Source organism: Saimiri boliviensis, chromosome 21 (assembly GCF_048565385.1).
Source record: "Saimiri boliviensis isolate mSaiBol1 chromosome 21, mSaiBol1.pri, whole genome shotgun sequence".
Taxonomy (NCBI): domain Eukaryota; kingdom Metazoa; phylum Chordata; class Mammalia; order Primates; family Cebidae; genus Saimiri; species Saimiri boliviensis.
The window spans coordinates 25,874,635-25,898,360 of NC_133469.1; the positions used below are offsets into that span (position 1 = coordinate 25,874,635).

General features: G+C 43.3%; 1 protein-coding gene across 1 annotated transcript in view; it reads right to left on the reverse strand.

The window, feature by feature from the left end:
• Positions 1–23,317, reverse strand: part of LOC101043545 (DNA topoisomerase 3-beta-1) — a 270,953-nt gene extending 247,636 nt beyond the window's left edge. The window contains exon 1 of the mRNA XM_074391007.1: positions 21,102–23,317. The gene's annotated coding sequence lies outside the window, so the exon portion shown is untranslated. The remainder of the gene's footprint in view (positions 1–21,101) is intronic.
• Between the last annotated feature and the right edge of the window lie 409 nt (positions 23,318–23,726).

Genomic DNA, 23,726 nt, shown 5'->3' on the forward strand with positions numbered 1-23,726 from the left:
CCCATCCCAAGGCTGCTGCTCCCCCAGGTCACCTGTGTCACTGCTGAGAGTCCTCGCTGGGTCCTTGTCCCCGGGTCTGAGATCAGTATCATCCTGGCTCTGACTCAGCTGTGGCCCTGCCTCTTCAGGACACAAAGCCAACTATTAGAGACATAACTGAACTCTCCGAGTTTACTCAAACCTTAGTTTCTTCTCAGTGTCCTTCTAGAAAGTGCTGTCTCTACCTAATAATGTCATATTATTTCCTCAGGTCTAGGACCGTTTGATTTCCAAAACGCTATACTCACTCTGATGTTCTCATTCCCTCACATGGCTCATTTTCCACTCAGCAGCTAATGATGCCCATCATGCATCTACAGCCCATTGTCACAAAAAAAGAGAGATGGAACAGTTCCTTAGCACATACAGGGCTAGCAGAGAAAGCTTTCAATACCTCTTAGAAAATGCTCCAAGATCTAAGAAACTTCATTCCAGAGCTTCATGAGTTTACTCCTGAGAAATAACGGCATGAATACATTAGGTAGTGCATGTTCCTGGCCTTCTCAGTGACTAACCTCAGAAAGATTCAGAGTATACGGTTCCAAAAGGTAAGTGCATGACTTTTACAAAAATCTAGTGTTAACTAATGTCAACAATTTTACTTGGCACATATATTTTAGAAGAAAAGCAGTAGGATGCTTAAAAATAAGGTTAAAAAGCCTTTTCAAGGCCGGGCGCTGTGGCTCACGCCTATAATCTGAACACTTTGGGAGGCCGAGATGGGTGGATCATGAGGTCAAGAGATCGAGACCATCCTCGTCAACATGGTCAAACCTGTCTCTACTAAAAATACAAACGCCATTGCACTCCAGCCTGGGTAACAAGGGCGAAACTCCGTCTCAAAAAAAAAAAAAAAAAAATACAAAAAAATTAGCTGGGCATGGTGGCACATGCCTGTAGTCCCAGGTACTCGGGAGGCTGAGGAAGGAGAATTGCTTGAACTCAGGAGACAGAGGTTGCGTGAGCAGAGATCGCGCCATTGCACTCCAGACTGGGTGACAAGAGCGAAACTACATCTCAAAAAAAAAAAAAAAGAAAAAAAAGTCTTTTCAAAACACAGTGCTTACAGTCTACCAGGATGGTACCTGTGAAGCAGATTTTCTTTGCTGAAGATACACTGTGTTTTAAAATAATAACACAATAGTTTTAAATTTGTCTTCTTCTCTCACAACAAGCCAAAAATTTACATGATCCCATTTGTATGAAACATCTTTTTTAGAAAGTGTGTACATTTGAACATTTCCATCTCGCACCTCCCACCCAGGCTCTCCTAAAGCGGAATGTCCTCTTCTGCTGCCCACGTTCTCCCTCTCTCCACGCCTCTCCCACTCACACACGGCTCCTCCCTGCCTTCCTTTCCAGGAGCCCCAGCAGATTAAGGCCAAACCAGTAAACAAGCTCCTGGACGTGGGGAACAAAAGTACATCTTCTTGGATTCCTGAGGACTTGCCCTGCAAGGGTATCTTTCTACATAACAATTCCTCCTCCCAGGGAGTTCGCTTCTCCTAGATTCTGTTATTTATATTATGTGACACATCTGTGTCTACTGTGTGGACTCTGCTACATCTTCACCTGAACCCAGGGATCTTCAGTTCAGGCTGATATTCCCTTGGTTCTCCTATAGTCTTTTCCTCTTTATTCCTCTGATTCCACCAAATCATCTCTTCCTGGACCCTGGAGTGCAGCAGGGCCTTTGTGGTCTCTGACCCAGGGATTACGGAAATGGAAGAGGACTCTGGTGCCCCTCTGATTCCTTTGTTTTTATCAGGATGAACTGCAAAAGGCAGGGATTAGGTTTTCTAGATCAACAGGCATTTCCAACACTGAGCTCTATTCCCAGCAAAAGACACATGCTCAGTAACTATTTGACAAAGACCTACCTCTTATCACATGGCGCACATTCTACTGGCCCCAGGTTGGGGCTGAACTGGGAAAGGTAGCTGTGGACCTGCTCGTCTCTCTGCCCTCCCCCTAAGAGCTGATGTGGCATCCACCAGAAAGAGCATTCAGGGGCACGGAGGGGACCATGGGTAACCTTCTCCTGTATGTGAGACATTGCTCAGCCTGGGCACACAACCAAGATGACTATGACCGCAATCCTGGGGCAGTAGAGAACACAGCTTTAGCAGAATAACCATCTGGGAATGTGCACTGGGCATCCTAGAGGAAAGAGCTCCCTTTCAACTCAGTGCTGCAGGATCACAGAGGAAGGAGAGCTCTGGCCACCAGGGAGGAGCCACATGAGAGGAGAGGGCCCGATGTGGGAAGTGAGTTCATGAAGGTCACTGGGTTTGATTCTAACCTATAAGGATGTTGTGTAGTCACCACCTGAGTCCTCTACAATAAACGGTGAGAGCGCCATGGAGAGATTCACCCCTGAGGGGCCCAGTAAAGTATGAGGACAGCCCTTAGGTCACAGGGAGAGGATACAGGCACCACCTGGCCTGACAGAGAAGGGGACAGAGAACAGAACAGCAGGGAGGCAGCGGTGTCTCTGAGAGGCTCTGGTCACCTTGTAAATGGTTTGTTTTGGTCTGGACACCAGGAGGCGCTTGAGAACCATTCCTGAGAAGACTGGAGGTGATTAGAGCAGGACCAGCCACCTGCCCTGCCTGGTGTCCTCTTCTCAAGGCTCACAGCTGGGTCCTCCCCACCCCTGAGGACCACAATGCCCCACACCTGGTACCCCCAACATCCTCAGGCATAGGGAGCTCACCCAGGGCCCAGGGTGGGATTAGAAAGCTGGGGTTCTGATTTGCATGGATGGACCCTCCCACTCTCAGATATGAAGAGGGGCAGGGAGACATTTGGGGAAGCTCTGCTTCAGCTGTGGGCACAGAAGGTGACACTCAGGACAATCTCCAGCATGGCCTGGGCTCCTCTCCTCCTCACTGTCCTGGCTCACTGCACAGGTGACTGGATGGGGTCCAGGGGAGGGACCCTGGGAAGCCTATGGATTCTTGCTTTCTCCTCTTGTCTCTACACCCAGAATGATGATGGCTGTGTGTCTCCCACTTCCAGGATGCTGGGCCCAGTCTGTGCTGACTCAGCCACCCTCAGTGTCTGGGAACCCTGGGCAGAGGGTCACCATCTCCTGTTCTGGAAGCAGCTCCAACATTGGAAGTAGCTATGTAAACTGGTACCAGCAGCTCCCAGGAACGGCCCCCAAACTTCTCATCTATTATAATGATCAGCGACCCTCAGGGGTTTCTGACCGATTCTCTGGCTCCAAGTCCGGCAACTCAGCCTCCCTGGCCATCACTGGACTCCAGTCTGCGGATGAGGCTGATTATTATTGCCAGTCATATGACAGCAACCTGGATGCTCACACAGTGCTCCAGGCCCAGGGGGAAGTGAGACAAGAACCCTTTTCTCCTCTGCCAGGAGGGTGAGCGCTCAACAGCTGCTGCTCAGTCGTGGCCTGTGGCTTCTGCTGCTGCTGCTTCCTCCATGGTCCAGGGCATCCTAGGCCCTGCCTGGGAGTAGACGCTTCTCTTTTCTTGTGTTCTGAGAATCAGACACAGCACCTCCTTCCTAGGAACAGGGCCTCCAGGAAACAAAACGTTCTGTTCCCTGCACCTTGGGACACGGAGTCTGCACTGAAGTCCTGGTATGAGGCTGCTGTTCCAGCTGTGTCACCTCAGACCCACCTCTTATGTGGAACCTGTGTCTCCATCATGCTCATTTCCTGACTTCCAGAAGTTCCCAGACTGGTGGCTCTCTCTCCCTTCTCCTCAGGGTGTATGCCTTTGCTTCTTTCCTCCCAAGCCTATTCTCTTTTATAAAATTCTTTCCAAGAAGGAATAATGTACATATAATAAAAGACCAATATTTACATTATACTATTACACCCATTTTCAGATCTATCTGGATCCCTGACAGCATCACCACCGCCAGCTATGCAACCTGTGTCCAACCCCAGCAGCTCCTCCTCACCCTTTGCCATCTCCCTCTCTCCCCAAATGCCCTTCCAGGAAGCCACAGATCTTTCTCTATCACTACGGCTTTGTTTTCATTTTGGGGAATGATAGCGTTATCAAACATTATCTTCTCGTTTGTTCAGGCTTCTTTCACTCTGCACACTTCTTCTGAGATTCTCCCTGTGGTTGCTGAATTGCATCTCATCCCATAAAGGGCTCATCAGAACCTTTGAGGGTTTCTGGGTCATTTTGCCTTTTATGGCTATTTTTACTTTTGTATAGACACATATGCATCATCTGGGATAGATTATATTCCTTTTTTCTGATTTTAAAAAAATCAGTACATTTTCTGGGGACTCTAACAGCATCGAGCCCTGCAGGCAGTTCACCTTCTCTCTACAGTGACACGCAGCCCTGCCTGCATCTTATGCTATTACTTACTTACCTCTCACCAGTGCTGGACAATTTTGTTTTATTATCCTGATTTTGAATGGGTAATACACAAACAAGATGGCACCCGAGAACTATGAAAAGCACCTCCCCCTCCTCCATCCTGTCTCTGGGCCTGTTGGTTTCTCTCAGCAGAAGTGACCGAGGATGCTGAGATTTCTGTCCCTTCCAGCCAGGGTCTGTGTGTAGAAACACTGGGGTCTGTCTGTGTCTCTTTGGGCAACCACATTATGTTTCCTTTAGTACATGTACAACCTTGCTATTGACAAACAACCTTTTAATTCCTGAGACTGTGACTTCATTTAATCCTGACAGAAACTCTACTATTCCTTTCAGGCAATGGGCCCTGATTAAAGAGGAAGTGTTTGTGGCCTGAAGGCAGGGATCTAATTTATCAATATAAACTCTAGAGGCCAGTGAAATGTAAATTTACTAAAACAATGATTAAGAATAATATGTAGGCTAGGTGTGCTGGCTCACACATTCATCCCTGCACTTTGGGTGGCTGAGGCTCTTGCACTGCTTGAGGCCAGGAGTTTGAGACAAGTCTGATCAACGTAGTGCACCTTCACATATGGATGAGTAACAGCTACTATGGATTCAAGCAGAGTCCACAGGTGTATCCATGAGGGCCTCTTCTGCTCCCCAGCCCTCTCACACAGGTGACTACTGCTGTGGCTCTGGTGGAGTGGCCCCTGTCCTCTGAAGGACACAAGGTTTTCCTTTCTTTCTAAACAACGCATATAGTGGCGAAGGTATGGGTGGGTGTACAGCAGATTGGCTCTTCCAGATGCGAAGCAGTAAGACTGTGACTACAGAGAAATTATGTCACAAAATCCCACACCCTTTCATGACAAAAACACTCAATGAATTGTAACTAAAAGGAAACAACCTTAGCAGAGTAAAGCCCATCTATGAAACTCCCTCAGTTAACATCATATGCAATCTGAAGAATGGAAGATATTTTCTGTAATTTCAGGAACAAAGCAAGGATGCACACTTACACCACTTTTTTTCCAAATAGCATGGAAAGACCTAGTCAGGACAGTTAGCCACAAAGAAGAAACAAAGAGAACAGAAATCAGAAATGAAAAAGTAAAATGATCTCTGTTTTCAGGCAACATAATCTCATTTATAGAAAAACCATAAAACACATACCAAAATTACATACTTTTCTGAGCTAAGGAAGCATGTTCTAACCCAATGCAGAAAAGCTAAGAACCTTGATAAAAGTTTACAGGAACTGCTCATTGGAATAATCAGTTTAGACAGGAACATAAATGATCTGATGCAGCGGAAAAACACAGCAGAAAAACTTTGTAAAGTATAAATACACAAGTATCAATAGCCAAATTAATCAAGTGGAAGAAAGTGTACCAGACACTGAAGATAAACTTACTGAAATAGGTGTGAAGACAAGATAAGAGAAAAAACAATGAAAAGAAATAAATAAAGCCTCCAAGAAATATGAGACTATGTGAAAAGACCAAACGTACGACTGACTGGTGTACCTGAAAGTGATGAGGAGAATGCAACCAAGTCGGAAAACACACATCAGATTATTATCCAGGAGAATTTCCCCAACTCAGCAAGATTGGCAACATTCAAATTCAGGAAATAGAGAGAACACCACTAAGATACTTCTCGAGAAGAGAAACCCCAAGATGCGTAGTCGTCAGATTCTCCAGGTTTTAAATGAAGGAAAAAATGTTAAAGGCAGCCAGAGAGAAAGATCAGGTTATCTACAAAGAGAAGCCCGTAAGTGTAACAGTGACTGTTTCTGCAGAAACCCTACCAGCCACAGAGACTTGGAGCTAATATTCAACGTTTTTAAAGAAAAGAATTTTCAAACCAGAATTTTATATCTAGCCCAATTCAGCTTCATAAGTGAAGGAGAAATAAAATCCTATACAGATAAGCAAATGCAGAGGGATTTTGTCACCACTAGTCCTGCCTTACAAGAGCTCCTGAAGAAAGCACCAAATATGGACAGAAAAACCTGGTTCCAGCCACTGCAAAAACACACCATAATGGAAAACCCAGTAATACTATGAAAATACTGTATCAACTAATGGGAAAAATAACCAGCTAGCATCAACAGGACACAATTAAATTCACACATAACAATATTAATTTTAAATTTAAATAGGCTAAATGCCTCCAATTAAAAAACACAGGCTGACAAATTGGAAGGAGTCAAGACCCTTTGGTGTACTGTATTCAGGAGACACATCTCATGTGCAAAGACACACATATGTTCAAAATAAAACAATGATGAAATATTGACCAAGTTAATGCAAAGCAAAAGAAAGCACGGGTTGCAATCTTAGTCTCTGATAAAACAAACTATAAACCAAAAAAGATAAAAAAGATACAAAGAATGGCATTACATAATGGTAAAGGAATCAATGCAACAAGAAGAACTAACTATGCTAAGTACATATGTACCCAATACAGGAGCATTCAGATTTAAAAATCAAGTTCTTAGAGACCTACAAAGAGACTTAGACTCCCAGACAATAATAGTGGAAGACGTCAGCACCCCATTGTCAATATTACACAGATCAATGAGACAGAAAATTAACAAGGATATCCCATTCTTAGAAAACCACATCATCTGCTCCCAAAACCTCCTTAAGCTGACAAGCAACTTCAGCAAATGCTCAGGATATGAAATCAGTGTGGAAAAATCACAAGCATTCTCACATACCAGAAATAGACAAGCAGAGAGCCAAATCAGGAACTCCCGCTGCCAATTCCTACTAAGATAATAAAATACCTAGGAATACAACTTACAAGGGACATGAAGGACCTCTTCAAGGAGAACTACAAATCACTGCTCAAGGAAATAAGAGAGGACATATACTCAGCTCTGGACCACGTGGACCTAATTAGATATTTACAAAACTCTCCACCACAAATTAAGAGAATATACATTCTTCTCAGTGCCACATAGCACATATTCTAAAACCAACCACATAATTGGAAGTAAAACACTCAGCAAATGCAAAAGAATGGAAATTAGAAGAAAAAGTCTCTCAGACCACTGTACAATCAAATTATCACTCAGGATTAAGAAACTCACTCAAAACCACACAACTGAACAAAAATGGAACAACCTGCTCCTGAATGACTACTGAGTAAAAAATGAAATTAGGGCAGAAATAAAGAAGTTGTTTGAAACCAATAAGAACAAAGAGACAATGTACCAGAATCTCTGGGACACTGCTAAAGCAGTGTTTAGAGGAAAATTTATAGCACTAAATGCCCACATCAAAAAGCAAGAAAGACCTATAACTTACACCCTAACATCACAATTAAAAAACTGGAGAAGCAAGAGCAAACAAATTCAAACACTAGCAGAAGATAAGAAATAACCAAGATCAGAGCAGAACTAAAGAAGATAGAAACACAAAAAACCCTTCAAAAAAGTCAATGAATCCAGAAGCTGGTTTTTAAAAGATTAGCAATATAGATTGACCACTAGTTCAACTAATAAAGAGAAGAATCAAATAGACACAATTAAAAAAGATAAACAAGGTATCACCACTGATCCCACAGAAATAGAAACTACCATCAGAGAATACACCAACACCTCTATGTAAATAAACTAGAAAATCTAGAAAAAAATGGATAAATTTTTGGATACATATACCCTCTGAAGATTACACCAGAAAGAAGTTGAATCCCTGAATAGACCATTAACAAGTTCCGGAATTGAGGCAGTAATTAAGAGCTTATAGACCAAAACAAACCAAAAAAAAAAAAGCCCTCTGCAGGCCAGAAAAGCTACAGCTCCAACCTCAACAGAAGAAAACGGTCAAGCCGGGTGCGGTGGCTCAAGCCTGTAATCCCAGCACTTTGGGAGGCTGAGGCGGGTGGATCACGAGGTCGAGAGATCGAGACCATCCTGGTCAACATGGTGAAACCCCGTCTCTACTAAAAATACAAAAAACTAGCTGGGCGTGGTGGCGCGTGCCTGTAATCCCAGATACTTAGGAGGCTGAGGCAGGAGAATTGCCTGAACCCAGGAGGCGGAGGTTGCGGTGAGCCGAGATCGCGCCATTGCACTCCAGCCTGGGTAACAAGAGCGAAACTCTGTCTCAAAAAAAAAAAAAAAAAAAGAAGAAGAAGAAAACGGCCACTCAGATTCCTCCTGAAATCACCAACTTCAAAGATCAAAGGGAGACAAATCCATGAAGATGGGGAAAAAAACAAGCGCAAAAAGAATGAAACCATTAAAGAACAGAACACCTCTTCTCCCAGGGATCACAACTCCTCACCATCATGAGAACAAAAAAAAAAAAAGAATGAATCTGATGATTGACAGAAGCAGGCTTCAGAAGGTGGGTAATAACAAACTTCTCTGAGTTAAAAGACCATGTTCTAACCCAACGCAAAGAAACTAAGAACCTTGACAAAAGATTAGACGCAATGCTAACTAGAATAACCAGCTTAGAGAAGAGCGGAAAAACACCGCACGAGAACTTCACAGGTATACACAAGTTTCAGCAGCCGAATCGATCAAGAAGAAGGGATATCAGAGATAGAAGATCAAATGAATGAAATAAAATGACAAGGTAAGATTAGAGAAAAAAGAGTGCAAAAAAAGGAACAAAGCCTCCAAGAACTACGGGGTTATGCATATCTCCTGAACCCCAGGAATCTTCAGTTCAGGCTGATATTTCCTTGGTTCTCCTATAGTCTTTTCCTCTTTCTTCCTCTGATTCCACCAAATCATGTCTTCGTGGACCCTGGAGTGCAGCAGGGCCTCTGTGTTCTCTGACCCAGGGATTACGGAAATGGAAGAGGACTCCGGTGCCCCTCCAATGCCTTTGTTTTTATCAGGATCAACTGCAAAAGGCAGCAATTAGGCTTTCTAGATCAACATGGCATTTCCAACACTGAGCTCTATTCCCAGCAAAAGATACATGCTCAGTAACTATTTGACAAAGACCTACCTCTTATCACATGGGGTACATTCTACTGACCCCAGGATGGGGCTGAACTGGGAGAGGTGGCTGTGGACCTGCTCATCTCTCTGCCCTCACCCTAAGAGCTGATGTGGCATCCAACAGAATGAGCATTCACGAGCAGGGAGGGGACCGCGGGCAACCTTGTCCTGGATGTGAGACACTGCTCAGCCCGGTCACAGAACCCAGATGACTATGACTGCAATCCTGGGGCAGTAGAGAACACAGCTTTACCAGAATAACCATCTGGGAATGTGCACTGGGCATCCTAGAGGAAAGAGCTCCCTTTCAATTCAGTGCTGCAGGATCACAAAGGAAGGAGAGCTCTGGCCACCAGGGAGGAGCCACAGGAGAGGAGAGGGCCCGATGTGGGAAGTGAGTTCATGAAGGTCAGTTCCTGCTCCGGGTTTGATTCTGACCTATGAGGATGTTGTGTAGTCACCACCTGAGTTCTCTTCAATAAACGGTGAGAGCGCCATTGACAGATTCACCTCTGAGGAGCCCAGTAAAGTATGAGGACAGCCCTGAGGTCACAGGGAGAGGATACAGGCACCACCTGGCCTGACAGAGAAGGGGACAGAGAACAGAACTGCAGGGAGGCATCAGTGTCTCTGAGAGGCTGTGGTCACCTTGTAAATGGCTTGTTTTGGTCTGGACACCAGGAGGCGCTTGAGAACCAGTCCTGAGAAGACTGGGGGTGATTAGAGCAGAACCAGCCACCTGGCCTGCCTGGTGTCCTCTTCTCAGGGCTCGCAGCTGGATCCTCCCCCCGCCTTAGGACCACAATACCCCACCCCTGCCACTCCCTGACATCCTCAGGCATAGGGACCTTACGTAGGGCCCAGGGTGGGATTAGAAAGCTGGGGTTCTGATTTGCATGGATGGACCCTCCCACTCTCAGATATGAAGAGGGGCAGGGAGACATTTGGGAAGCTCTGCTTCAGCTGTGGGCACAGAAGGCGGCACTCAGGACAATCTCCAGCATGGCCTGGGCTCCTCTCCTCCTCACTGTCCTGGCTCACTGCACAGGTGACTGGATGGGGTCCAGGGGAGGGACCCTGGGAAGCCTATGGATTCTTGCTTTCTCCTCTTGTCTCTACACCCAGAATGATGATGCCTGTGTGTCTCCCACTTCCAGGATGCTGGGCCCAGTCTGTGCTGACTCAGCCGCCCTCAGTGTCTGGGAACCCTGGGCAGAGGGTCACCATCTCCTGTTCTGGAAGCAGCTCTAACATCGGAAGTACTTTTGTAAACTGGTACCAGCAGCTCCCAGGAACGGCCCCCAAACTTCTCATCTATGGTAATAATCAGCGACCCTCAGGGGTTTCTGACCGATTCTCTGGCTCCACGTCCGGCAACTCAGCCACCCTGACCATCACTGGACTCCAGTCTGCGGATGAGGCTGATTATTATTGCCAGTCATATGACAGCAACCTGGATGCTCACACAGTGCTCCAGGCCCAGAGGGAAGTGAGACAAGAACCCCTTTCTCCTCTTCCAGGAGGGTGAGCGCTCCACAGCTGCTGCTCATTCGTGGCCTGTGGCTTCTGCTGCTGCTGCTTTCCCCATGGTCCAGGGCATCCAGGGCCCTGCCTGGGAGTAGACGCTTCTCTTCTCTTGTGTTCTGAGAATCAGACACAGCACCTCCTTCCTGAACAGGGACTCCAGGAAACAAAACGTTCTGTTCCCTGTACCTTGGGACACGGTTTCTGCACTGAAGTCCTGGGATGATGCTGCTGTTCCAGCTGTGTCACCTCAGACCCACCTCTTATGTGGAACCTGTGTCTGCATCATGCTCATTTCCTGATGTCCAGAAGTTCCCAGACTGGTGGCTCTCTCTCCCTTCTCCTCAGGGTGAATCCCTTTGCTTCTTTTCTCCTCAGCCTATTCTCTTTAATAAAATTCTTTCCAAGAAGGAATAATGTACATATAATAAACCACCAATATTTACATTATATTATTACGCCCATTTTCGGATCTATCTGGATCCCGGAAAACATCACCACCACCAGCTATGCAACCTGTGTCCAACCCCAGCAGTTCCTCCTCACCCTTTGCCATCTTCCTCTCTCCCCCAAAGCATCCCGGGAAGCCACAGATCTTTCTCTATCACTACTGCTTTGGTTTTCATGTTGGGGAATGTCAGCGTTATCAAACAATATCTTCCCGTTTGTTCAGGCTTCTCTCACTCTGCACACTTCTTCTGAGATTCCCCCTGTTGTTGCTGAACTGCATCTCATCACATAAAGGGCTCATTAGTACCTTTGAGGGTTTCTGGGTCATTTTGCCTTTTATGGCTATTTTTACGTCTGTATAGACACATGTACATCATCTGGAATAAATTATATTCCTTTTTCTGATTTAAAAAAATCAGTACATTTTGTAGGGACTCTAACAGCATCGAGCCCTGCAGGCAGTTCACCTTCTCTCTCCAGTGACGCGCAGCCCTGCCTGCATCTTACGCTATTACTTACTCACCTCTCACCAGTGATGGACAACTTTGTTTTATTCTCCTGATTTTGAATGGGTAATACACAAACAAGATGGCACACGAGAACTATGAAAAGCACCTCCCCCTCCTCCATCCTGTCTCTGGGCCTGTTGGTTTCTCTCAGCAGAAGTGACCGAGGATGCTGAGATTTCTGTTCCCTCCCAGCCAGGGCCTGTGTGTAGAAACACGGGGGTCTGTCTGCGTCTCTTTGGGCAACACATTATGTTTCCTTTAGTACATGTACAACCTTGCTATTGACAAACAACCCTTTAATTCCTGAGACTGCGACTTCATTTAATCCTGACAGAAACTCTACTATTCCTTTCAGGCAATGGGCCCTGATTGGAGAGGAAGTGCTTGTGGCCTGAAGGTAGGGTTCTAATTTATCAACATAAACTCTAGAGGTCAGTGAAATTTAAATTTAGTAAAACAATGACTAAGAATCAGTATGTAGGCTAGGTGTGGTGGCTCACACCTTCATCCCTGCACTTTGGGAGGCTGAGGCTGTTGCATTGCTTAAGGCCAGGATTTTGAGACAAGTCTGACCAACGTAGTGCACCTTACCATATCCTAAAACTACATAAATTATCTGGGCCTCATGGCACATTCCTGTAATTCCAGTTACTCAGAAGACTGATGCATGACAATCACTTGTGCCCAAGAGGCGGAGGTGGCAGTGAGCTGAGACTGGGCCACTGCACTCCAGGTGGGGTAACAGAGCGAGACTCTGAGTCAAAAAAAGAAAAAGACAGCATCTCTATCTCCAAGACCATATTGTTTATTTAAATATAGACATAACTGGGTGCCCCTTACTTTATGTGGAAACCTTACACAGTGTCACAACCTGGAAGAGGCAAAGCTGGGTCCGGCCTCCCTTACTGATGCTGGGTCTAGGGGCTTAACCACAAAGACGGAGCTTCTTTAACACAGGGACTCTCAAGTAAGCACATTAGTTTGCACTAAACGCACGCGATATAATTCCCAGGAAATGATGCCTACCCACTTCCCTAATTATTCTTTCTATTAGTCTTCAATCTGCAGATTTGGGGCCTCCCCAGGGGTTGCTTCAGTCTGAGCTCTGGACAAGGAATCTCATGTTCTGTGACAACCAGATGCATGAGGCCCCTCAGTCCCCACACAGAGGCGGTTCACCCAGGGATGCATAAGTAGCATGTGAGAGACAGAAGAGCTGAGCCTGGCTCTGCCTATGTCCAGTGAGACACTAGCTTCAGGTTCATTTGATGCTGGAGGCTGGTGAGCTGAGAGCAGAGGAGACACCAAGTCTTAGAGCACACAGTTTCCTGGAGAGAAATCTGGAGCCTGGAAATGGGCCATACTCTTGAGTGGGGATGAAACAGGCAGCTCTGGGCACAGCCCTTCATTCCTGGTGGGTTCCTGTTCATCAAGCTGGGCTCCCTGCTCTGATGTCTATCAGGGAACCCCTCCGGCAGGTTCAAGATTTCAGGACTTTACTACAAATAGCAGAGTGGGCAGGCAGGTATGTCATGATTCAGGAGTTCTGTGCACAGCAGTAAGTACTGATGCACATTCACAAGGACCCTCACGGCAGTCTCTTTTGGAGTGGAAGAAATACAGAAAGGTAGAGAGAAACTGAAAGACTCAGTGTGTCTGGGCCTGGGACAGCACTGGATGCTGTGGGCTTATCTCTGGGGGGTCTGCAGGTGACCATAGCTAAGAAGCCAGCCCCTGATGTGACCCCGTGTCATCTGCTCACCATTCACTGGGCTCAGCAGCTGCATTCTCAGAGGAAACTGAATGCAGCTAGCCTGGCCTTCTTCACTCCACCTGGAAAATGTGTTCATGTGACCGTCAGGACTGAGATCCTTTAAAGGCATGGGAGACAAGGGAAGAGGGCTGATGTGGATGCAGCAGTCATTCCACACCCTTTTCTCTAATTAAAGTTCATTAATGGAAATCTGGGGCCATCCAAATCTAATCAACCTAAAAGAGGGGTTATCAGGTGCAGGTGGTCAGAGTGAGAAAAAGTACTGGCTTTCTTGAAAGACTATTAAAAAATAATAATAATAATAATAAAACAGAAAGACTCATCAACACAGACACAAACTCTGGGACAAATGGGGTGAGTCACTATAACTGTCACCCCATGTTATCCACAGGAGCCTGAGCCTAGTCCTCTTACCCTATTGCTTCTGATTCTGGTCTATTCCCCTTTGTCCATGAACCCTTGCCTATGTCTGAATCCAGGGTGGTAGGCAAGCATCATCCCAGTCCACATCTATAGAGCAGTAACAGCTACTATGGATTCAAGCAGAGTCCACAGTTGTATCCATGAGGGCCTCTTCTGCTCCCCAACCCTCTCACACAGGTGACTACTGCTGTGACTCTGGCAGAGTGGCCCCTGTCCTCTGAAGGATACAAGGTTTTCCTTTCTCTCTAAACAACACATATAGTGGAAGACATATGGGTGGGTGTAGAGCAGATTGGCTCTTCCAGATGCAAAGCACTAAGACTGTGGCTACAGGAAAATTATTTCACAAAATCCCACACCCTTTCATGACAAATCAATTGTAACTAAAAGGAAACTACCTTAGGAGAGTAAATCCCATCTATTAAACTCCCTCAGTTAACATCATATGCAATCTGAAGAACTGAAGATATTTTCTGTAATTTCAGGAACAAAGCAAGGATGCACACTTTCACCACTTCTTTTCCAAATAGTATGGAAAGACTTAGTCAGAAGAGTTAGCAATGAAGAAGAAATAAAGAGAACAGAAATTAGAAATGAAAAAGTAAAATGATCTGTTTTCAGACAACATAATCTCATATATAGAAGAACCATAAAGCACATACCGAAATAACATACATTTCTGAGCTAAGGAAGCATGTTTTAACCCAATGCAGGGAAGCTAAGAAGCTTGATAGAAGTTTACAGGAACTGCTCATTGGAATAATCAGTTTAGACAGGAACATAAGTGATCTGATGCAGCTAAAAAACACAGCACAAAAACTTTGTAAAGTATAAATACACAAGTATCAATAGCCAAATTAATCAAGTGGAAGAAAGTGTATCAGACACTGAAGATAAACTTACTGAAATAGGTGTGAAGACAAGATAAGACAAAAAAGAATGAGAAGAAATAAACAAAGCCTCCAAGAAATATGAGACTATGTGAAAAGACCAAACTTACGACTGACCGGTGTACCTCAAAGTGACGAGGAGAATGCAACCAAGTTGGAAAACACACATCACAATATTATCCAGGAGAATTTCCCCAACTCAGCAAGACAGGCCAACATTCAAATTCAGGAAACAGAGAGAACACCACTAAGATACTTCTCGAGAAGAGAAACCCCAAGATGCGTAGTCGTCAGATTCTCCAAGTTTTAAATGAAGGCAAAAATGTTAAGGGCAGCCAGAGAGAAAGATCAGGTCATCTACAAAGAGAAGCCCATAAGTGTAACAGGGAATGTTTCTGCAGAAATCCAACCAGCCAGAAAGATTTGGAGCTAATATTCAACACTTTAAAAAAAAAAAAAAGAATTTTCAAAGCAGAATTTTATATCTAGCCCAACTCAGCTTCTTAAGTGAAGGAGAAATAAAACCCTCTACAGATAAGCAAATGCCAAGGGATTTTGTCACCACGAGTCCTGCCCTACGAGAGCTCCTGAAGAAAGCACTAAATACGGACAGAAAAAACTGGTTCCAGCCACTGCAAAAACACATCATAATGGAAAAACCAATGACGCTATGAAAATACTGTTATCAACCAATCGGAAAAATAACCAGCTAGCATCATCACGACAGTATAAAATTTATACATAATAATATTAATTTTAAATTTAAATAGGCTAAATGCCTCCAATTTAAAAACACAGATTCACAAATTGGATAGAGTCAAGACCCTTTGATATACTGTATGCAGGAGAGACATCTGATGTGCAAAGACACACATAGGCTCAAAATAAAACAGTGGTGAAATATTGACCAAGCTAAAGCACAGCAAAAGAAAGCAGGGGTTGCAATCTTGGTCTCTAATGAAACAAACCATAAACCAACAAAGATAAAAAATACAAAGAATGGCATTACATAATGGTAAAGGAATCAATGCAACAAGAAGAACTAACTATGCTAAGTACATAGGTACCCAATACAGGAGCCCTCAGACTCAAAAACCAACTTCTTAGAGACCTACAAAGAGACTTAGACTCCCAAACAATAAAAGTGGAAGACATCAGCACCCCACTGTCAATATTATACAGATCAATGAGAGAGAAAATTAACAAGGATATTCCATTCTTCGAAAACCCCATCATCTCATCCCAAAACCTTCTTAAACTGATAAGCAACTTCAGCAAAGTTTCACGATAAGAAATTAGTGTTGAAAAATCACAAGCATTCTCACATACCAGCAATAAAAAAGCAGAGAGCCAAATCATGAGTGAGTGAATTCCCATTGTCAATTCCTACAAAGATAATAAAATACCTAGGAATACAACTCACAAGGGACATGAAGGACCTCTTCAAGGAGAACTACAAATCACTGCTCAAGGAAATAAGAGAGGACATATACTCAGCTCTGGACCACGTGGACCTAATTCGATATTTACAAAACTCTCCACCACAAATTAAGAGAATATACATTCTTCTCAGAGCCACATTGTACATATACTAAAATCAAACACGTAATTGGAAGTAAAACACTCAGCAAATTCAAAAGTATGGAAATATAAGAAAAAGTCTCTCAGACCACTGTACAATCCAATTACCACTCAGGAAAATAAAAAAAAAAAAAATTAGCTGGGCATGGTGGCACGTGCCTGTAATCCCAGCTACTCAGGAGGCTGAGGCAAGAGAATTGCTTGAACCCAGGAGGCGGAGGTTGCAGTGAGCCGAGATCGCGCCATTGTACTCCAGCCCGGGTAACAAGAGCGAAACTCCGTCTCAAAAAAAAAAAAAAAAGAAAAGAAAAAAAAGAAAGAAACTCACTCAAAACCACACAACTGAACAAAAATGGAACAACCTGCTCCTGAATGACTACTGGGTAAAAAACGAAATTAGGGCAGAAATAAATAAGTTGTTTGAAACCAATAAGAACAAAGAGACAATGTACCAGAATCTCTGGGACATTGCTAAAGCAGTGTCTAAAGGAAAATTTATAGCACTAAATGCCCACATCAAAAAGCAAGAAAGATCTAAAATTGACACTCTAACGTTACAATTAAAAAAAGCAGGAGAAGCAAGAGCAAACGAATTCAAATGCTAGCAGAAGATAAGAAATAACCAAGATCAGAGCAGAAATGAAGAAGATTGAAATACAAAAAAAAACCTTTCAAAAAATCAATGAATCCAGAAGCTGGTTTTTAAAAGATTAGCAATATAGATTGACCACAATCTCAACTAATAAAGAGAAGAATCAAATAGACACAATAAAAAATGACAAACAAGATATCACTACTGATTCCACAAAAATAGAAACTACCATCAGAGAGTACACCCAACACCTTTATGCAAATAAACTAGAAAATCTAGAAGAAATGGATAAATTTTTGGATACATATACCCTCCGAAGATTAAACCAGAAAGAAGTTGCATCCCCGAATAGACCAATAACAAGTTCTGGAATTGAGGCAGTAATTAGCAGCTTACTAAAAAACAAAAGTCCAGGACCAGATTCACAGCCAAATTCTACCAGAGGTACAAAGTGAGGCTGACACCATTGCTTCCAAATCTATTCCAAACAATAGAAAAAGAGAGACTTCTCTCTACATCATTATATGAGGCCAGCATCATCCTGATATCAAAATACAGCAGAGATATAACAACAACAACAAAAAAATCAGGTCAGTATCCTTGATGAATATCAATGCGAATATTCTCAGTAATATACTGACAAACCAAATCCAGCAGCACATCAAAAAGCTTATTCACCACGATCAAGTCAGCTTCATTACTGGGATGCAAGGCTGGTTCAACATACAAAAATCAATAAGCATAATCCATCACATAAACAGAACCAAAGATAAAAATCACAAGATTATCTCAATAAATGCAGAAAAGGCCTTTGATAAAATTCAACGTCTTTTTCTTCTGAAAACTCTCAATAAACTAGGTGTTGATGGAACCTATTTCAAAATCATAAGAGCTATTTATGACCAACCTATAGCCAATATATTACTGAATGGGCAAAAGCTGGAAGCATTCCCTTTGAAAATCAGCACCAGACAAGGATGCCCTCTCTCACCACTCCTATTCAACATATTATTGGAAGTTCTGGCCAGGGCAATTAGGCAAGAAAAATATAAAGGGCATTTGTATAGGAAGGTAGGAAGTCTAATTGTCTCTGTTTGCAGAGAACACGATTATATACTTAGAAAACCCAATCATCTCAGTCCCAAAACTCTTTAAACTAATAAGCAAATTCAGCAAAGTGTCAGGATACAAAATCAATGTGTAAAAATCACAAGGATTTCTACACAACAGAAATAAGACAAGCAGAGAGCCAAATTCTAAGTGAACTCTCATTCCCACTTGCTACAAACAAAATAAAATACCTAGGAACACAACGTACAAGGGATGTGAAGGACCTGTTCAAGGAGAACTACAAACTACTGCTCAAGGAAATAAAAGAGAACAAAAACAAATGGAAAAACATTCCATTCTCAGGGATAGAAAGAATCAATATTATAAAAATGGTCATATTGCCCAAAGTATTTACAGATTCAATGCTATCCCCATCAAAATACCACTGACATTCTTTGCAGAAGTAGAAAAATTGTTACCACTTGTCATCAGAGAAATGAAAATCAAAACCACAATGAGATACCATTTCATGCCAGTTAGAATGGCGATTGTTAAAAAGTCAGAAAATCAGCCAGACGCGGTGGCTCAAGCCTGTAATCCCAGCACTTTGGGAGGCCGAGGCGGGTGGATCACGAGGTCAAGAGATCAAGACCATCCTGGTCAACATGGTGAAACCCCGTCTCTACTAAGGATACAAAAAATTAGCTGGGCATGGTGGCACGTGCCTGTAATCCCAGCTACTCAGGAGGCTGAGGCAGGAGAATTGCTTGAACCCAGGAGGCAGAGGTTGCGGTGAGCCGAGATCGCGCCATTGCACTCCAGCCTGGGTAACAAGAGCGAAACTCCGTCTCAGAAAAAAAGTCAGAAAATCACAGATGCTGGCGAGGCTGTGGAGAAACAGAAACACTTTTGCACTCTTGATGGGAGTGTAAATTAGTTCAACCAATGTGGACGACAGTGTGGCGATACCTCAGGATCTAAAACCAGAAATACTATTTGAGCTCAGTAATTTCATTACTGGGCATATACCCAAAGGATTGATGATAAATCATTCCACTATAAAGACACGTGCACATGTATGTTTATTGTATTACTATTTACAAAAGCAAAGACATGGAACCAACCCAAATGCCATCAATGACAGACAGGATATAGAAAATGTGGCATATATACAACATGGAATATTATGCAGCCATTAAAAGGAATGAGTTCATGTTCTTTGTAGGGACATGAATAAAGCTGGAAGCCATCATTCTCAGCAAAGTAACATTGAAACAAAATACTCGACACTGCACATTCTCACTCACAAGTGGGAGTTAAACAATGAGAACATATGGACACAGAGGAGGAATATCATACACCAGGGCCTGTAGAGAGTTGGGAGAAAGTAAAGGGAGAGCATTAGGAGTAATGCCTAATGCATGCAGTGCTTAAAACCCAGATAATGGATTGATAGCAGCAGGAAACCACCATGGCACGTGTGTATCTCTGAAACAAACCTGCGTAATCTGCACACATGTATCCAAGAACTTAAAGTATAATTAAAAAACAAATTAAAAACTCCCACCAAAAAACTGTTAGAATTAAATAACTATTCAATAAATTTGGTAGTGTTTCAGGATACAAAATCAACACATAAAACCATCTCATGGCTAGGCATGTTGGCTCACACCTATAATTTCAGCACTTTGGGAAGCTGAGGTGAAAGAATTGGTGAGGATGAACAGTTGAAGACCAGCATGGGCAATGAAATGAAACCCTGTCTCTACAAAAATAATAATAATAGTAATAATAATAATAATAATATTTTTTAAACAAAAAAGGGTTCTTATATTTGTATACTCAAACCACCAAACAGAAAACAACCAGAAGGGTACAACTCAAAATAAAATTAACCATTCAATTTACAACAGCATCAGAAAAAATAAAATAATTAAGAATCAAGAAGGGGAAACACTTTTACAAGGAAAACTATAAAACATTGCTAAATGAAATTAAAGAATTAAAAATAAGGGGAAAGCAAGCCTTTGTTCATGTATTGGAAAACTTGATATTGTTAAGATATTAATAAAAACAAAAAGAAATCTGCAGATTCATTTCAATCTCTATCAAAATTCTAATAATCATTTTTTCAAAAGTAAAAAAAGTTAATTCTAAAATTTATATAGAATATCATCGAATCCCAAATAGCCAAAATAATCTTGTAAGAGAAGAATAGTGTGGGAGATTTTACACTGCCTGATTTCAAAACATAACCACAAAGCTGGAGCAATAAAAACAGAGTGGTACAGATAGACAGACACAGAGACAAATAGAATACAATTGAGCACAAATAATCTCTCAGTTATATGGTCAAGTGATTTTAAACTAGGGTGCCAAGATCATTCAGTAGGTAGAAAACAGACTGCAAAAAATGTTTTTGAGAAAACTGTATATCCATATGCAACCTGGAAATGGATAAACGACCCAGATAGAAAAGCTACAACTATAAAATCTTAATAAAAAACACTAGGAAGAAGTTTCACAACATAGGTTTTGGAAAAAAGTTTTTGGATTTAACGCCAAAAGCACAGGAAAAAATAGAAAAAGGGGAATAGGGATTAATTGGATTTCATCAAATTGTAAAACTTATGTGCATCAAAGGACACTATCAGTAGCGGGGCGCCAAGATGGCCCAGAGAAGCCGGCACAGGAATGTATCTCCCAGCAAATGAGGCGCAGAGGGCTAGAGGACTTCAGGATTCCAAACCAGGTCCCCGGTTCGTTTCTGTGGGACTGAAAGGGCTCGGAAAATAGACCCAGGGAAGGAGCCACAGGACGAGAGCCGCCCGGGGGGCAAATCAAGACTGGGGTGTGGGAGTCGCGTCCCCACCTGAAACGTGCAGCTGGCTTGGAGGGTCGGGGACTTAACCCCCTCCGTGCTCCAAACCGGATCCTGTGCTTACCTCATCCCTCCTGCAACCCATGGTGGACGAGAGCCCTGCCCGACGTTGGGCGCCGCGGGCCGTCGATGCAAATCCGAGCAGCAGCTGCCGCTGGGCATGGCAAGTTGTCACAGGGACCTGGGCGGAGTGTGGACCAACGCCAGGGGACAGCCCGTCCCACAGAGGGAGGCCGAGTTGGAAGCAGGGACACAGACCAGAAGGCCTGGCAGGCGCCACCTCCGCAGAACTCACACTGAAGCCCTGGCTAGAGAGCTGGGCAGCAAATACAACAGCTCGACCCCATCCAGGAGGATCCAGCTGGGGGAGGAGAGACGCCATGGGGAAGGCGGGGCCGCTCTCACCTGCAGACAGACTCCAGGGAAGGACCACCCACCCGGCCCCTGACCGACCCGAGAGCCCGGCGGCGCCCTCTGCAGGCCAGAAACGATACAGCTCCGACCGCAGCAGAAAAAAACGGCCACTCAGACTCCTCCTGAAATCACCAACTTCAAAGATCAAAGGGAGACAAATCCACAAAGATGGGGAAAAAAACAAGCGCAAAAAAAATGAAACCACCAAAGAACAGAACACCTCTTCTCCTCCCAGAGATCACAACTCCTCACCATCAAGGGAACAAAAAAAGACAGAATGAATCTGAGGATTGACAGAAGCAGGCTTCAGAAGTTGGGTAATAACAAACTTCTCTGAGTTAAAAGACCATGTTCTAATGCAATGCATAATCCCATAGTTCTTGTAGGCTTTGTTCATTTTTTTTCACTCTTTTTTCTCTACTCTTGCCTTCTTGTTTTATTTCATTGCTTTGATCTTCTATCTCTGGTATCCTTTCTTCTGCTTGATCTTTTTGGCTGTTGAAACTTTTGTATGCCTCTCAAAGTTCTCGTGCTGTTCTTCAGCTCCATCAAGTCGTTTATGTTCTTCTCTACGCTGGCTATTCTAGTCAGCATTGAGTCTAACCTGTTTTCAAGGTTCTTAGTTTCTTTGCATTGGGTTAGAACAGACCTCAGTGGGTGATGTCCCCTTCCTGTGTCCATGTTTTCTCATTGTTGAACACCCGCCTATGAGTGAGAACATTCGGTGTTTGATTTTTTTTTTCTTCTTGTGTCAGTTCAAATATGGTTATGTTCTATCGAGCAAAAGCACTGAGGGTCAGGGCAGAGTGTAGCACAAGGAATGTTACCCCTGTACACGGAAGGCGCTGCTGTTAAAGCTCATGATCAAACATCCCCAGAAATAGGTCAGAATCCATGAGAGGGGAGGTGTCAAAGGTTAGGCTCCTGATTTGGGGGCACAGTGATTTGCAGTGTGTGTAGCCGTGATTTGCAGTGTGTGTAGCCCTGATTTGGGGGTCCAGGGAAGTCAGGGCTGAGGCCCAACAGAGGCAAGACGGTTTTGAGGTATTATTATGGGTCATGGTGCCTGTGCTTACCTTGGTGATGGGTGAGAGTAAAGGGCAATTAAAAAGCTAGAAAGCAGTGGAAAATCAGGGTTCTGTATCTGACTGAGGGTAGGGGAAGGCTTCCACGCTATGGTGTCTGTGCTGCTCTTTTCCATCACAAACAGAGCAGGAGGGAGGTTATCTGTGACTATGTTTCTTCTTCATACTCAGTTTTCTGGTTCTCCTTAGGAATTCTTCTGGAGAATGGGAATATTTTGTTTTATTTCTGCCCTTCAGTAAGATTCCAGCCATTCATTAGTCCAAGGAGACTGACTGCCTCCTGTTGACACAGGGTTATTTACAGCATACATTGTCAAAAAACATCGTCATCTTCAGAACAATTCAATGAATTCTTCAGAATTAGAGAAATGAATGTCTCTTAGCTGTCAGTCACGGGCTTCAAATCCTCAGGGTGACTAACTTGTCAGGGTGGGGTCACCCACATGAAGACATTTCATTACAGCTGGTGGCGTTATTCGCGGTGTTTCCACTGCTGATATCCAAGCTCCCTGAGAATAGGGATTGTTTATTGCTATAGCTGTTTTCTTTCTTGTTGTTGCTGTATCTACAGAGCCCAAAACACTGCATTGAACTGAAGACCAACTGCATATATGTTTGTAAAATCATATGTGAGTTCACCTACATTGGAATCTCAGAAAGAGTTGTAGATATGAGGTCAAGGTAATAATTCTTTGTTTTGAATTCTGGACATTTTGTGTTCAAGATTCCAAGTTCATTCAATAGAAAATATTACATAAGAACATTTGCCTTTGCATTTTTTGAGCAAGAGAAGGATATAGATATAAAAATATGTGTATATTACACACACCTGTCCTTGGCCCAAAGTCTTGAGAGCCCAGCTGTTCTCTGCAGCTCCCAATCACTGTTCACTCATCCATGGTCTGATTCCCATGGAAAATACACGTGGGGATATTACAATACAAACAAATTGTATAATATCTAGGACAAATTCTTGACCAGAAAATATGAAACAACTTTGCAGAAAATCACATTTTACTTAGGATATAGTGGTTAATTTAATTAAGCAGAAAACAGGTCATACTGTTCACCGTTAAAAGTCTGCCAAACATATTAATTTTCCTATAGCATTAAATTGAGTCAAATCTCTGCAAAATACGTGAAATCATTGTATATATTTTTGCTGAATTGTTGCTTTTAAAATGTCACAG